Source organism: Protopterus annectens, chromosome 2.part1 (genome assembly GCF_019279795.1).
Source record: "Protopterus annectens isolate FY-2018-M chromosome 2.part1, PAN1.0, whole genome shotgun sequence".
NCBI lineage: Eukaryota > Metazoa > Chordata > Ceratodontiformes > Protopteridae > Protopterus > Protopterus annectens.
In genome coordinates, this window is record NC_056729.1 from 617,889,858 (window position 1) to 617,907,302 (window position 17,445).

The window sequence follows — 17,445 nt, forward strand, 5'->3', positions numbered from 1 at the left end:
AGGGTCTTGTACTAAATGTAATCAATTAATGCTGGTGTCTCCTAGAATAACAGTTTCATGCAGTATATTCTCATTTATCAAAGATAGAAAGTCTTTGAGTATGTGGCTATTATGGTCTGGGGGAATATTGATTAGATCTATGCATATTTGTTTGTTTCTATTTATGTGAAGTGATATGAGTAGGAGCTCTAGGTTTTTGAAAGTGGGTTGGGGTTTTGTATAGGTTGCTATTTGTAATGAGTTTTGATAAATTAATGCTATACCACCACCCTTTTTATGGAGTCTGTCTGAATAATTATATTATATCCAAGAGGAAGAATTTCAGTGTTAAGCTATGTGTGGTTTTGGCCATGTTTCTGTTACTGCAATAATATTTGCGGTGTGTGTAGATAGTCATGTGTGGAATTCAGTCATTTTATTGCAAATACTATGAGTATTTGTTGTTGTTAGGAGAAGTGTGTGGTCAGATGTGTGATTCGGTAGACTAGTGGTGGATGTATGGGTGTGGTGATATAACTGGTATGCCTGGTTATTGGTGGATGTAGGAGTACAAGTTGGGCTGGGGTTTGGATGGTTATCTCAACATTGTATTAATGTGTGGAGTAGATATAGTTTGATGGGTATTTTTTCTTACAAATGCACTGGGATTTTACTAAAGTGATCATGCTACTGGAATCTACAAACCCTTGGAATTTTGCCCATCAACTTATAGGGTTTATATCAGTCCGTCGAAACGGCCGAATATCGAATACCAAATGTTCGAACTGTAAAGTTCGAACACTGGTAATTGTGAAGCCACGGCCCACTGCATTCTTTCCCAGGGAAAGAATTTGGTGGCCCATTTCTGTGCTTTCATGAGAATCAAGACTGTAGTAGGAAGTTACGGGTCGGGTTCAGGTAAGTGTGCGATTGTGTGGATGTTAGGGTTAGGGCGCGGGTAAGGTGAGTTAGGGTTAGGGCGCGAGTGAGGTGGGTGTGCGATAGTGAAAGACTTTAGGGTTAGGGCGGGATAGGTGAGTTAGGGTTAGGGCACGGGTCAGGTGAGTGTGCGATAGTAACGGACCTTAGCATTAGGGTTTGGGTTAAGGTAAGTGGATAGGTAGTAGTGTATGTACAGTTTAGTGTAGGGTTAGATGCAGGATTTTGAGTGTATGTGTGTGGATTGATGCTGTTTTGGTGTGTTTGTGTTTCTTGGAACAGCAATTTTTTTTCCCTGGCAAAAAAAATCGCTGTTTTAAGACTTCGATATTTTTGCAGTTCTTGGTTTGAAGTTCGAACATATGGTGTTCGAACATCAGACATTTCGATGAACTGATATAGACCCCAGTTTATATTATATATTTCATTAGTTCTACCCCCCCCTCACACACACACACACACACACACACACACACACACACACACACACACACACACACACACACTCACACACACACACACACACACACGCACACACACGCACACACACACACACACACACACACACACACACACACACAAACACACACACACACAAATCTTTGGTGACTTGAATGGGGATTTTTAATTTACATAAAACACCCTTTGTAATTAGTCACAGCTTTGCCAGTAAATGTATTAGATAAATACAGAATAAGATAAATGAAGAACAATACTAGACTCAAACAACATCTGACACTAAACTGGCTATGTCAATGTAGCAAACCTGACTAACTCTCCTTGACAATGAGACAAAAACAGTAATTTTAGCCTACCTGTGGCACTATCCTGACCTCTACTTTGTTTAACTCTAAACGTGTTTAGGTATGTAACCAATGTAAATATTGCATCTGTAACTTACTGTATGAGTTAATAACAGTATTTTCAGCTGACTTGTCTTACTTAATGATGACCTACTCTCGGGATTTTCTTTAACCCTGCAACTTCTATAATTTGCTTAGGTATGTAACCTCTGTAAATATTGTACCTTAAACTTAACTGCTTGCTTAGATATGTTAACTACTGTAAATACTGTATTTTTTAATCAAAATTGCTGACCTTGGAGCTTTTCTCCCTGGGCCTCCGCTGCAAATGGACATGTATCCAGTCAGGCTATCCTGGTCAACAAATGTAAAATAAAAATAAATAAATAAATAAAAGTTCTTAAAGAAGCCAAAAAACTAAAAGTCTTTGTTTGACTGTTTCACTGGTTCTCATGCTGGTTAGTAGTAATAATTGACTGCCAAAGTAGCGTAAATAACATAGAATCTCCACTGATAGGTCTCACCATGATGAGTGGAAACAGTTACAGAGTCAAGGTAAGAAAATAACTCAGTCTCTTTTGCCAGACCTCACATGAGAAATAGTAACAGCTGCAAAGCAGAAGTAAGGAAAATAACTCCAAGTACCTCTCACTAGACCCCCTGATGATGAGTAGTAACCATTGCAAAGTAAACAAAGGAAAACAGCTCAATCTGTTCTGCACCAGACCTCAATCTGGTTTCAGGTAACCATACCTCTCAACTATTCAGATTTTCATAAAATGTTTAACTTTTTACATCATACTTTTGGTCTGTTCATCATAAAATTGTGGGTTTCTCACAAATCACTGACTGCTGAGGTCACTACATAATGGGACACACATACCAGAAGAAAAATATTTTAAAATCACAAGTAATCTGGATGAGTAGGCTTTCATCCCAAATAGCAGATTTGAAGAAGAAATGGAAATTTTATAAGGAAAAAAATCGATAGGGGTTATCCTTCACAAATATTGGATGATATAGCTAAAGAGATTGTAAATGGGATGGAAGATTCTTTTAAACCAATGTCTGAATATTCAGATGATGAATAGATTGAGAAAAGAGTAGAGAATAATTTGAAATATTCTATGGGTCCTCTATTAACTTTTCCTGAGATATAAACTAAAAAATAAAATCAAAAATAAATAAAGAACAGGAAACCATCATCATAACTGTATCACTATTTATTAAACACAGAGCGCTTTCATCTTCATCACAGTCTAAGAAAGTTTTAAGATGAAAGCGCTCAGTGTTTAATAAATCATGATAGTTATGACAATGGTTTTTAAATTTCTTTTAGTTTTTGGTGTGTTTATGTCATTTGGTTACTTTTTCCCTTAAATAAGCCAGAAATAAAAGATGAACAGCTGGTATTCTTGCAGTGGACCCTATTGTTAAAAATGTAATTGGAGAAGAACCTGTTTTTATTAATAAAAGGAATAGGACCCTTAAGAATGAGTATAAAAAATAAAGGGACAATAATTCTGGCTGCTTGAAGGTTAAGGGTATATATTCATGCAATAGATGCAATCAATGAAAATTTATTTATATTTATTTATTTATTTATTTATTTATTAGCATTTGCTGACCAGGAAAGACCACTGAGTCAAAAACCCATTTTCAGTGGAGGCCTGGGAGAAAAGCTCCTCAGAGTATTACAAAGAGACAATTTTTAACACATGATTAAAAATATTACAGATATAACTGGTAATAAAACATTTTACAATTTACAATTCATAGGATTACATTAATATTTTATTAGGAATCATTACCTAGGTTAAGATGTTACATCAGTAGAAACAGATGGATTATAATACAGTACTTTCTTTGCAGACAGTGTAGTTTACAGTATTTTTGTGAAAAGCTCTGTGTTACTTCCATATGCCAGTCTAGGATTTTGTGCTGCTTCAGGTGGTTTGCTTCTAAGGCATGAGCAAGATGGATTCTTTAGATAATGAGATTTTAGAGCTACTTTGAAAGATTTTGGAAGGTCAATTTGGGTTATTTTGGATGGTACGTTATTCCATAGTCCGGCGATTGAATGGCAGAACAAACATTGTCCGGCTCTTTTGTTGGGTTTTGTTACAGAAAGCATGAGCGTACAGGAAGATGTTAGTGTTCTTGTGGGGGTGTAAGCTTGCAGGAGTGAACCAAGAGCAGGGCATTCATTAGGTTTAGAGACCAGCTTGTGAGCTAAGGTTAGTTTGGTGTAGAGTAGATGGTGGGAAAATTCAAGCCATTTTAGTTCAGTGATTGCTTGGCAGTGATGAGTGCAGTGTGGTTTTTTGGAGGCAAATTTAGCTATTTTATTGTAGCAGGATTGCAGTTTGTTACTAGGGGTTGTGTGTAGATTGGTAAAAATAGAACTACCATATAGAAGGGAGGTGATGAGTAGGGCATTGGCTAGTTTTGTTTTAGTACATTTATCCATATAGAGTTTGTGTCTACATAGTTTGCCTAATTTGAAATTAGTTTTCTTTATTGCATTTAGGATGTGAGGTTTGAATGTGAGTTTGTTGTCTATTGTTAACCCTAGTAATTTGGCTGTTTCCACTAACTCTATTTGTGTGCCATCCTTTGCAATGATTTTGAAGCCAGAGTCAGGTGGTTTTGTAGAGAAAAGTAAAAGTTTAGTTTTTTGGGGGTTTAGCATAGGTTGTGAGTTAATAAGCCATGATTCGACAGAGGTAAAAGCCTGTTGTATAACTGTGGGAAGATCAGTGAAGGTGTTTGAGGTGGATATCATAGTTGAATCATCATCGTGTTGGATGAGATTGGTGTGGCTTTGTGCAGGTCATTGATGAAAATATTGAACATTAGAGGTCCTAAAATATATCCTTGTGGTACTCCTATATTGTTAGCTTGGTATGTGGATTGTACATTTTGCCACCTTACTGACTGTTTCCTCCTTTGTATGTAAGAGGTGAACCATTTAAGGGATTGTGGGGAGCTGCCTAGCCTTGACAGTTGATTTACTACTTAGTATGTGACACTGCATCAAAAGCCTTAGATAGGTCTAGTAAGATAACTGAGGTATGATGACCTGCATCTAGGGCTTTGTTGACAGTGTCAATGAAAAAGAGTAGGGCAGTGACAGTGCTTTGCCCTGGATTAAAACCATCTTGTGTGGGGGATAGGAGAGCATTACTAGTTACATGTTTAAGTAGTTGTGAGTGGACACATTTTTCCAAGATTTTTGATAGTGGGGAGAGTATAGAGATAGGGAGGTAGTTAGAAAAATCATGAGAGTTTCCTCCTTTATGTAATGGGGAAATGATAGATTTTTTCAATAGGTGGGAAATGAAGGATTCAGAGAGAGAGTGATTTATGAGAATGGTAACTGGGTATGCTAGTGTTGTAGTTGTTAGTAGGAGGTATTCAGGGGGAAGATTATCTGCAGACAGTGAGCATGGCTTGAGTTGTTTTAAGATTTTCAAGATCAGGGAGGTGTGTACAGGTTGGATAGAGAAGGAGCTTGCTGGTAGAATATTACTGTGATCCAAAAAGGAGGTGTGTGTTCAGTAGGTAGAGGAAGGTGTGTATTAGGGTTTGAGTCGATTTTGAATAGTAGAGATGAAGTGGGTATTAAACTCTTGGGAAATTTCTTGTGGTGTTTTTTTCAGGTGCCGGGGATGGGTTTTGGATGGTACCTGGATTAAGTAAAGAGAAGACAGATTTCCAAAATTTTTTGGGGTTGTTGTATGAGGAAGACAGTTTGGTGGAGAAATTATCTTTTTTATCCTGTATCACTAGCTTTTTTGATTTGTTACAAACTTGTTTGTAGTGTAGTTCATTTTGTTTTGTTCTATATCTTAGCTATATTTTCCAAGCTTTGTTTCTTAGAAAGGTAGTTTATTTTGTTTTGTTAACCAGGGGGCATGATTAGTTTTGGTTCATTTACTACGCACAGGAGGTAGGCTATTGAGGGTATCTAGAAAGAGTTTGTTGAAATAATCAAGAACTTCATCTAAGGGGAGTGTTTTTAGTGGGTTCCAGTTGTGGGAGTTTAGGATATTTATAAACTGATCTCTACCAAAGTGGGCAAGGTTTCTGGAGGTTCTATATGAATATGTTTTAAATGATTGAGGTTGAGTCCTGTAGGTATATGCTGGGAGATGGTCTCTTAGTGTACTTGGATAGGGTGCCTGAGTTTATATAGTTTGGGGGATGGGTTACTAGTATCCAGTCTAAGGCTGATTCAGAGTCTGTTGCTAGACCATGAGTAGAAGTAGTGATGACTTGAGTAAAACTATGAAGGTTTATGCTGTATGCAGGGAGGGGCTGTCTAAATGTAATCAATTAATGCTGGTGTCTCCTAGAATAACAGTTTCATGCAGTATATTCTGATTTATCCAAGATAGAAAGTCTTCGAGTATGTGGATATTATGGTCTGGGGGGAATATAGATCAGAGCTATGCATATTTCTTTGTTTCTATTTATGTGAAAGGATATGAGTAGGAACTCTAGGTTTTCGAAAGTGGGGTGGGGTTTTGTATAGGTTGCTATTTGTAGTGAGTTTTGATAAATTAATGCTATACCACCACCCTTTTTATGGAGTCTGTCTGAATGAATTATATTATATCCAAGAGGAAGAATTTCAGTGTTAAGCTATGTGTGGTTTTGGCCATGTTTCTGTTACTGCAATAATATTTGCTGTGTGTATAGATAGCCATGTGTGGAATTCAGTCATTTTGTTGCAAATACTATGAGTATTTGTTTTTGTTAGGAGAAGTGTGTGGTTGGATGTGTGATTCGGTAGACTAGTGGTGGATGTATGGGTGTGGTGATATAACTGTTATGCCTGGTTATTGGTAGATGTAGGAGTACAAGTTGGGCCAGGGTTTGGATGGATATCTCAACATTGTATTAATGTGTGGAGTAGATATAGTTTGATGTGGGTCTATTGTCTAACAGTGGTGGGTATGTAGTCTAGTACTAGACATAATTTAAACTTAGGGGTAGGCGTAGTAGTTTTAACCCGTATGTGGTGATGGCATTAGTTAATATTAGAGAGAGGGAGATATTTGAATAACTAAGCTTGTTTAGTTTTATAGGAAGGGTTTGTGTGCCAAAAGTGGTTGGTGGGTGGTGTATGGTGTTATGTATGGATGTGTTTTGTGTTAGTAAGACTAAAATTAAAATATGGATCATGCAGGAAATGCTACTAATTAGGTGATGATGTGTGTGGGCTGGAGGGGCTATAATGATTGAGGAGTTATGTGGGTGTGGCACATAAGATGGGTCTTACTGTTTGTTGGGGTGGAGAGAGATAATTGGGTAATGGAGAGAGTAGGTGGAGTTAAGGATAGAGATAAATGCAATGAGCTGGAGGGTGGGTGAAAATGGGGGTAGGGTAGGGCAGTGAAGTGAGCCTGGAGCAAATTGGAGGGTGAATGGAGTGGGTTGCGCCAGCCTGCAGAGATGAGCAGAGAAAAGAATAACTATCTCCAAACAAACTAATCTGAGAGAAATTGCTTGGTGGGTACAAACACGTAACTACAAATTGTTTTATAAGCAAGAAAACATTTAGAAAGTCTGCTAAGAATTCTAAATGACTATAAAAAGTTTAATGGGACAAAAATGACTGTTTAGAGATGAGAATTTATACTAAGGGGCAGGAAAAAATGGAGGCACAGAGGGGTGATGGCAGAAAGGTGGGTATGATATAATTACTTTGTGTATGACCTTCACAATGTAAGCCTAAAAAGTGGGGCAAATGCCACAGATACAAATGTGGAGGCCAACACATAAGATAGGGCAATATAAAAGAGAAGAAAAAGAAATGGCAGGGGAATGGAGAGAGAAAGTATAGGTGAGTTCATTTTTAGCAACGTGCTCCAAAATAAAATGCCTACAATTATATACAAAAGGACTGGTACAGAAAAAAATATATATACATATATATATATATATATATATATACATATATATCACAAAGGTCAAGTACAATTCTTTTGTAGTGGTATAGAGGGTCAAGGTGTTTCCAAAAAGCCTGTGTTTTGCAGTACCCATCCGCAGAAAGAGATTGACAAGGGATAGTGGTTCAGATTCAGGAATTAACAGCTGTTTGTCTGCTGTGGGCTACTGGTTTATCTTAAAGAGTCCCTCATTATTTGTATTAGTACTTAGAGGCTCTAGTCAGTTCCCAAATATTGTAATTGTAACACAATTATTGTGGTTTATGCAGTAGAATATTTTGCATGCTAGTCCTTTTATAGAGGATGCACCACTAGGAAATATAAAACTAGAATTTATGAACACTGCTATACCATAAAACAGGGAGATAATAAAAAGCATTGTGAAACAGAAAAAGAAATGAAAAAAATTAAAAGATTTTTTTTTTATGTTATTGACAATATAGAACCTGATATAACAGGAGGAGATGCAAAAAATCTTTTGGATCTTAAAGAATTTGAGTGGCAAATCAGACTGGATGCAATGAATTTTTCAGGTCTTAATGTTCATATTAATTTTAAATGTGTAGGCTTTTTGTACTGTTATCACTGCCCATGGATTAATCTTAGGACCAGGCCATGGACTGATTAGCCATAATATATTATTTTGTGTCAGGAAGAAAAATGAGGAAGCATTCAGATATAAGGCATATTATCTAATTTCTGTTTTATATTTCAAAATTGACTTTAATTAGTTTAGCACAGTTATTAGTTTGTTAGTGAATTACTGCACTAATAAAATATTTAATTGTGAATTGTTCTGACAGTGGGAACATTTTTTTTAAATTACATTTTTGCTATTTGAAAATTGAAAATATGCATAGACAAATTGAATTATCAGAGCACACAATATTTTAGCACTATCACCTGATAAAGACAACACTTACAACTTAGAGTCAAAGTTAAAGTCAAAGGAAACTTTATTGTCATTCAGAACTACACAGCAGTGTAGCTGAACAAAATTGCAATGCTTCATTTGCTACTTTACATGCTAAGTACAATTTAGTGTGAAAACGTTATTACAAATCTTTATGAGAAATAGGAAAGAAAGGGATAGACCATTATAAACTTTAAGACATAGAATATGAAGGCCATATATCAGTTATTATTTCATATAACTCATGCAGCTTTATAGGACAATAAAATCTATAGTGGAGAAGGAAAAATTAGATGTCTGAGGTAAGTATCATTACAAGTGCAATGAATACAAAGGGGAGAGGTAATTATTTCAAGAGACCAACCTAATGAATACCAAACCACAAGGCACATTTTCAGGGATTTCTTCAGACTGCTCACCACACCAGTCATGAAGGTGGAGACACTTTTTATCTCCTTCATAATTGCAATTCGTTTTATGTTGCTTGCAACTTGAAGAAAAGGAAATTTGCATAATCAGAAGAACCAAAGGAGGATTTGTACAGATGATCTTCAACCAGCCTCCAGTGCCTGTTTGGTGCTAACAATATATAAAAAAAATGATAAAAAAAAACACAGAAACCACACTGTTGAGTGCTGTTGTCCCATTACAAAGGAGAATGCTGTCAGAAACCTGAATATGCAAACACCCATGGTTTAAATATAAAACAATCATGTGAACAAAGTCACATGGGCAAAACCTGAATCAATTACAGATACAGATAACTAAACGGCTATTTACTTCTCAAATAGTTTTTATTTCAGTTATGGGTAATACTGTTTTACTGAGGAAGGTTATTGTAAAAAAAAACAGCTAATGATTTGAAACTTGCTAAATCAATATTGTGCATACATCATTTATTCTTACAGGAGTCTGTGTATGTTTCAGGTATTTGGATAGACTAGAACAACAACAAAAAATTCAAACAATTTAGAACATACTTCCAGTGACACACAAGGTCATTGCCCCATTTTCCTTAAGATATAACATCTTAGGCATGGCTGATGATTTTTTGACCATGCGGCAATTGTTTTTTTTTTTTTTTTTTTTGTTCAGAAAACCCAGACTGAACCTTGCAAAGTACAACACCTTGCACAAATGGCTGCCAATGTATGCAGTGGACTTTCTTTCTCCTTAAAAAATGTAGTTGTCTGTGAGCACCAAGGAAGATTTGAACAGCTCTTTTGGGACAGGCATTAGGGATTTGTTTGAATGGATGGGCATGTGTGTAGTTTTTGTTCCCTTCTGTATTGGAATATGTATGTAACTCGAGTTTACTTGCTTACCCCACTTAAATCATGACTGAGAATAAAAGAACGGCATTTCAAGATGAAAAGTTGAGGTCTCACTGGAGATGCATGCAACTATAGAAAGGATAATGGAATAGAAGAATAGCATATCTGAATATGTAGCACTATTAAAATACTAGGAACATTCAAACTAAATGGAAAAGTGTCTTCTTATGAGGAAGATAGAAAAGTAAGATACGCTTTAATGGTTAAGTAAGCTTTTCAGTTTACCAATTTGGTAAGCAAATTGCAGTTCTACTGCAAGTTGTCACAATCCAGTGTTTCAAAAACCAGGGACTCAAGTATATTGTAACTCAGAGAAGCTGCTGCTTCCACTAAAACTTGAATATGAGCTTGGGAAAGCAGCTATGAGGAGGGATTGGGAAGAAAGTGTTAGGATTGGGGAATGGGAGGGGGAGTTTAGGATTAGGGAGACAGAAGGGAGTTTAAGGGTTAGGGAGACATTGGAGAATTTAAGTTTAGGAAGATGATTAGAGTTTTAGGTTTACTCTGCAATCAGGGATTTTATAGTTTGGGAAAAAGAGTGGAATTTTGGCATAAGGGAGAGATGAGTCAGGGTAGGAATTCGGTGGGAGTTTTAAGTTTAGGGTTTAAGTTCTGTTAGTGCTATGAAATTTATATTTGTTAGGAGGACTATGTAGGAAAGGGAGTTTGGGCTAGTGGTAGTTCAAGTAAGAGACAGAGAGCAGGTATGTTGTGAGTTACTAGGTTATGAGCACCTGTGATATATCCAAAATGGCCATACTAGGCTGGCCATTTGGCATTCATCTGTATTAGTATTTGTGTTATGTCTCCAGAAATGGGATATTTACAGAACTACTTCTTAAAATAGGCTATAACAATGTGCATATTTTTATGTAATTGTTTATTTATTCATTCAATTATTTTACATGTAAGTGAAATGAATATAAGAGCATTTTATCATTCCTAATATAGTTCAGTAATACAAGTAGAATTAAATTCAAAGCACAAGTAAAGCCAATATATTATAAGAGAAATACATTACAGAAGTATATAAAATGCACATCCAAAGGGAAAAATATTAACTACAACTGTTCTACATAAGGTTAATTATAAAATAATCACAGCTGGGTGAAAATAAAGGAACACCTAATTTAATAGCTATTATAGACAATAGTTACAGCTCCAAAAGAACAGCCTTTGGCATTCTATTTAAGATAGGTTTTTAGAAGTATGATAAAGGTGAACATATTGTTTGGATGTATTACTTTCCTTGGCTATGAGTCCTACATGACTGGGCTTCTAATAAAAAAAGAGTTAATGGAATGGGTTAATTAACAGAGTCACTTCAGCTGACATACCAAAGACTTTGGAAGTTCTCAAGTTATGCTTGAATGGTTAACTGAAATGAGCTGATACAAGAAGATGCAGTCATTTTGACTGATAATTTAAAAAAAGCAAGTTGCAGATTAGGAATGAAAATCAGAGTTTAAAGGGAAAACATCCTACTTCATATAGGTTAATAGGTGTGTACTAGGCCAATGGCCTTGGGGCCTTTACAAGCCTAGCCATAGGATTATCCTGGCATAGTGCCACCCAATCTTAGTTCCCAGTTCCTCTGTCAATTAGAGCCACATGAGTTATTCTCAGGGTGAATTTTCTGTTTCCCATCCACTCATCAAGATTTCTCTTGAAGTGGGTCAGTGCAGTGCTCGGCTTGACATGTATGGAAAGTCTGTTCCATAGCATGGGCAGTCTCTGGGTTATGAACCTGTCCCTCCAGCATGTTCTGTTAATTGTGGTAATGAGGTTGAGGTCTCTGGAGCATGTGATGTGGAGGGATTGGGATTTCCTTAGATGTAGCATTTCTAACAGCTGGATCAGACATGGCTTTGTAAGTCAAGCAGAGATCACCTCTCTTGGCCTCTCTTGGCCTCTCTTCAATAGTCAGGCAATTGTGCTGCATTCTAGGAGCTACAATAATGAATCTACATATTTTATTTTGAGAGGTTTGAAGATTGTGCAGGTTATAAGAAGAGCAGAGATAACACTTATAGATAGTAATCTTTTCTCTAGAGTAATACACCTTTTTCCATTGAGTGCTTTCCACTATTGGTTGGTATACTGGTCACACTGTAGCATGTTGAAAAAAGTAGAACAAACAAAATCCAAAAAAAAAATGAAAAAATGATAAGCGCTTTCATCGCTTATTATTTTTTTATGAATAAATAATTGTTTGTACTTGCCAAGGTTGCTGTGGATCTGATCAGATATAATATCTGTGTGGAAATATTAAGCTTTGTTTTTGCAGTCCATTTCTAACAAGAGTAACTGAATTAAAGTACTTTCCCTTCCTGGAGGTAACTGGATTCTTCCATTTTGTGAACAGGCACACTGTAGCATGTATAATATAACTCAGAGACAATTTCAGTCAACTGCTAGACATCAAGTGGTCGAGTCAAAGTTCCTAGCATTTATAGGAATACACAGTTTGTAAAGCTTGTGGTCCCATGATGCACCTATAATATTTAATCATACTGAGGTGCTTTTGAGTACCAGATCATGCCTTTGGTCTTGTTCAGATTAACAGCTACTCCCAGGTGCTTTAGTACTATAGAAGCCTAGGTCAGTCAAGTGCTATGATTAGAGATTTCCTTCTGTATATCTCTGGATGATCAACTAACTATGCTGAAAATCTTTTTTTTTTTTTCAGAATGAGATATAGTTAGACAGTTAAAAATACTAAGAAAAAGAAATGTTAAGCTTGAGAGTCACTGGATTAGACAGTCTGAAGCTCAGATTGTTCTTGATCAACTGTTACCCTAAATAATCTATTCTGGCCATAGTTAGCAAATGACTGGGATACAGACAATCCAGAAACCATAAAAGGAAATATATTTCATTAGACAATGGTGACTGGCAAAATCAAAGGCTTTGCAAAGGTCAGGAAAATATCGTGTGATATATTACATAATATGTTTGCTTGAAACAGGCTATTTTTAAGGAAACATAGATCATTAACAGTGCTATAACCTTTCCTTAACCATGCCATTTGTTAAACAGCAGGCCAAAAGGCTGAAACTGATTTTGTTTGGAGACATGTTACTTTCTCCAACATATTTGTTAGTAGAGCCAGTAAGGCAAATTTCCTAAATATTTCAGACTTATTTCAACAACTGGACTTGGGAAAGGGAGAAATATTTGTCATCTTATATAATTCTTGGAAAGTTCAGGCAAAGGCATTGGTGTTAACAATCTAACTAGGAGCAATGACCATAAAGGTAAGCCTGAATAAAGTTAAGATAAAGCTTATCTGTTCCATCTTGGCCAAAGCTCTGGATCATCTTAAACTAGTGATTTATGCTGGAAAGAGAGATGCTCTGGAATTTGGAGTCATTTGAGAAACCAAACATATACTCTGAGAATTTCTGTGGTTGAATAGACAATAATTATTTGGAGGAAAACTATTTTGCAAAAGACCCCCCATACAATTCTAAACTAATTTTCAAGTATTGAAGAAACAAAAACAAGAAAAGAAAGAAAAAAAAAGCTTGTCCTAGACTAATTATCTTGTAAATGAAAATGCAATACAGCATAGTGAGTCCAAACAAAAAATGAGGTAGGACACTACATTTTAATAGTTGCTGTTTTTACATATTTCAGTTTCAGTTCATTTATTTATTTGTTTATTTTTATTTTACATTTGTTGACCGGGATAATCTGACTGGATATATGTCCATTTTCAGCAGATGCCCGGGGAGAAAAGCTCCAGATAACACAGATAGAACATAACAGATATGGGTCAAACATATTTACAAAGCCCTCTAGTAGGTACTCACAATACACACACTGTGTAATAGTATACAAAAACAACAGGTTGCAGTAAGCTATTATGAACAAGAGATGCGTACAATATTGATTTAAGTAAGGTATTGAATAAGTAATGGTTAATCAGGTTAGTACAGAGATAAGGCCAATGCTCTTTAAAATACTGTTTTAGGCCTTTTTTGAAGAGATTTAAAGAAGGTTTGAGGGTAAGGTTAGATGGAAGTGAATTCCAAGTTTTATCAACACCACTTTTCTCTCATCTTACTTTTTGGACAACACACCTCCACCAAATGGAAATGTAGTTAGGGAACTTGGTTCTTGGGTTGATAGCTCCCTCCCCTTTGAACATCATGTAACAATGGTTAGTAAGAAATCATTTTATTCGGCCCTGCTGTATGTTATCAAGGCCTAAAGAGGTAAACACTCTCTTAAAATCAATACTAATCAAGTCAGTTATCAAGTACAATGCCCCCTTTGGTAGGTATTTCCCTAAGCATATCAAACAATTAAAAATAATCTACAAAGGTTCCTAACCAAAAACTATCACAGGCCTATAGTCCCTGAGCTACTTAGAGTAGATTGATGCTCTGTCTCTTTATTCAGTGTCTTAAATGCTTTTGATGGAGATCTCTGTCTCACTTAATATACCATTAGAGACCTATTTGTCCTGGACCACCTGTTTCTCCCCAAGCCAGTATTTCCAGAAATACTAAAAACAGGGACCTAAATCTTCAACAACAGACAAATAATACACAGTGGAGGGATAGGTTTATAACCTAGTGTATCACAAACCTCTGGAATAAGCTTCACCTGCATGTTTAGAAGTACAACTCAATATCTTCCTTTAAACATAAATTACATTTCTGGATGGCTTCCCACAAATTTACTCCAGGATTAAACAGTATGACCGACATGGAGAAAAGGGATGCTGCCTGAGAGAGGGCAATGTCAAGGTGAGAATGGAAATGAGAACAGTGGACTTGGGATATCTATAAATTTATAAATAGCATGAGACAGAAAGACACTATGCTCTAGGTCCTTATGGTTCCGTTACAGAAACATACAAGACCAATATGTGCACTTTTTTCATTCTAAATCTTCATGGTAAATTGTAAAATCATAGTTTTACTTAAACGTAGCATTACAAATGTATTCTGAATAAAAAAAATCTGTAGCCCACTCAGACCCTGCCTTTGAGGGAAAGGTTGGTTTATTTTTGCTTTCTTGTAATTTGTATTGCTTCATTGCCTTCTTCTATTTTGTATATTATGGTGTATTTTATTTACACTGTGTTTTACTTGCATTCTGCTTTGAGCTGCATATTTAAACTAGGAAAGAAACCAGAAATGTGTCTCTTATGAGTCACCCATAAATTACATTTTCCCCACCCTCTCATCCTGGTGCTGTTGTGTTTTTAAATTCAACTGTCTCTGTAGTTGCCCACACCTTATGTTAATTGAACACATATTTCCTCCCTCTCCTCTTTCATTGGCTGTTGTCTGTAAGCACAAAATTATCATTTTGTGAAATCACTCATCATCAGCTAGTTAAATTTATTGGCCATCCCACTGCCCAGTGCCCTCTATTTTTTCTTGCTCTTTTAAAGTTAGTGGCTGTTACTTAGATTGCTTAACTTACCCCCTTTCATATCTAACCGCTTAGTGCATAATACAACTCTTAGGATATTAATCCATTTTCCATCTTACCTTTAAAATCTGCAGCATCTAGTCCAAGACCACCAATTATTAGAGAACCCAAATTCTGTCTCTTCTGTAATCATTTTCAGGTTAGCACTTCTGTTTTGTTCCTGGTGAGAGAAGGACATAAGGACAATATTTCCTGTAGACTGCTTAGCAACAGAAAGCCTGATAACTACTTCATAGCTGCCAGCTTGGAATTTCCTGACTGCCTCTGATTGGGCAGTGAGTGCCTCTGTGAGACCTTCCTGATTGTTCTGGTTGCTGCTCAAGGCACCTACTATGAAAAGGCTACAACAACCCAATAGCCCCCTGCATCATCTGAATTAAGATTGTTGACCACCAAACAGCCTGTGGTCTGTTTCCCTTTTTGAGACTGGTGCTACTGTTTTGCTTCTGGTAAGAGAAGAAACAAAGAGACATTGTATCCCTGCAGCATGATGTTGTGGTGAGACCAGCACTCGTAGTAGTCAGGTGGTAACACATCAGATGAATCTCTCCTCTTCATCATTCGTCATTTTCAGTAAGTACTGTTTGATTAGCTGCTGTCCAACCTAATAGCAGAATACCTACCTAAATATTTCATCTGTAACTCATCATGGTCTACTTTAGTTGCTTCCTCCCAAGTGTTTGGCAATGCCCTGTATAGACTGCAGGCACCTTGAGTTGATATTTTTCCTGTATAACCACTGTTGACATTTTACCCATACCTACTTACACACAGGGCAACTAGTCTGCAGTGACAAGCACTGCCCCCAAAGTTGCAAACCATATACTCCTGCCATTACTTTATATTGTCATTGCAACCATCTAATAAAAAAAATGACCTGTTGCTAAGGATATGGCCTTTCTTACTATCTCCATTACCAGCTTAGTGGGTATGGGCATCCTGAGGCAATGCAGAAATTGATTCACGTTTACTGAAAACCAGCTAATTCTCAAATAAACTGATAAGGTATGTGAGAAATGTGTTTACACAATGTCACTGGAGGCAAAGCTCTGATATAAAAGCACTCCTAATGTCAATCAGGTTGTCAGTAGTACACATTGCACCCATCAGACACAGCTCAAAGCAGACACGTAGACCCACATATGCTGAGGTACTTAAATGTTACTTTCCTAAACTCCAAGGACCTCCTAGTTGAAGTGAAGTACACATAACAGATAACCTGAACAGCCCTAGATGCACTCTTTCAAAACAACAACCACATCAACACATACAGCCACATCTCATGGAGCCTCTACTTGTAAGCCCATAAGGCAAGCCATCACACAATCCAACATTTTGATCACACACTGATGTCCCTCTCACCAGGCTGATATAGGAGAAAGTCATGGTCAGTTGTTTATCAGGGACCAGGATCCACCACATTACACACTCACTCAGGTCCTTGCACCACAAGTACCAGTATGACTCAATCATACTCCATATGGGTGTAAATAACATGAGATTTATTCCCTAGACTATATGAAGAGAAACATCATGGCACTCATGCAATATGTGTCTCAGGCTGGTATTAGCCTAGCATTGCAACATTTTATCTTCTTCCAAGGATGATGCCACAGTATGAACAGAAAATGACTGACTTTAATAATTGGCTTATTTTCTGGTGTCATTCTAAGGGGTGAAATTTATGTCAGTATGGAAGGAGATGGTCAACTGACCATGCTGCTTTGCCAGGGATGGTCTGTACCTCTCTAATCTAGGATTTTGAATATTAGCTAAAACATTGTCCTCTGCCATAGACCAATTTTTAGGCAACGCCATCCTAAAACTACTTCTAACTTAATAAGTCAAATGTGAGAAAATATAAAGGTGTCATTGTTGAAATGCTGACATCTGTGCAGTCACTGAGCCATAGTTCAAAGCCATGGAGAGCACACCGGCAGTGTACAGCTATAATGCCTTTCGCACATTTAGACCAGTTACTACACAGACAGGGACTAAAGGTAGAAGTGTCTCAATTTACATTAAAAATGAATGTACCTCAATGCTGGTCAAACAGGACAATGCACTTG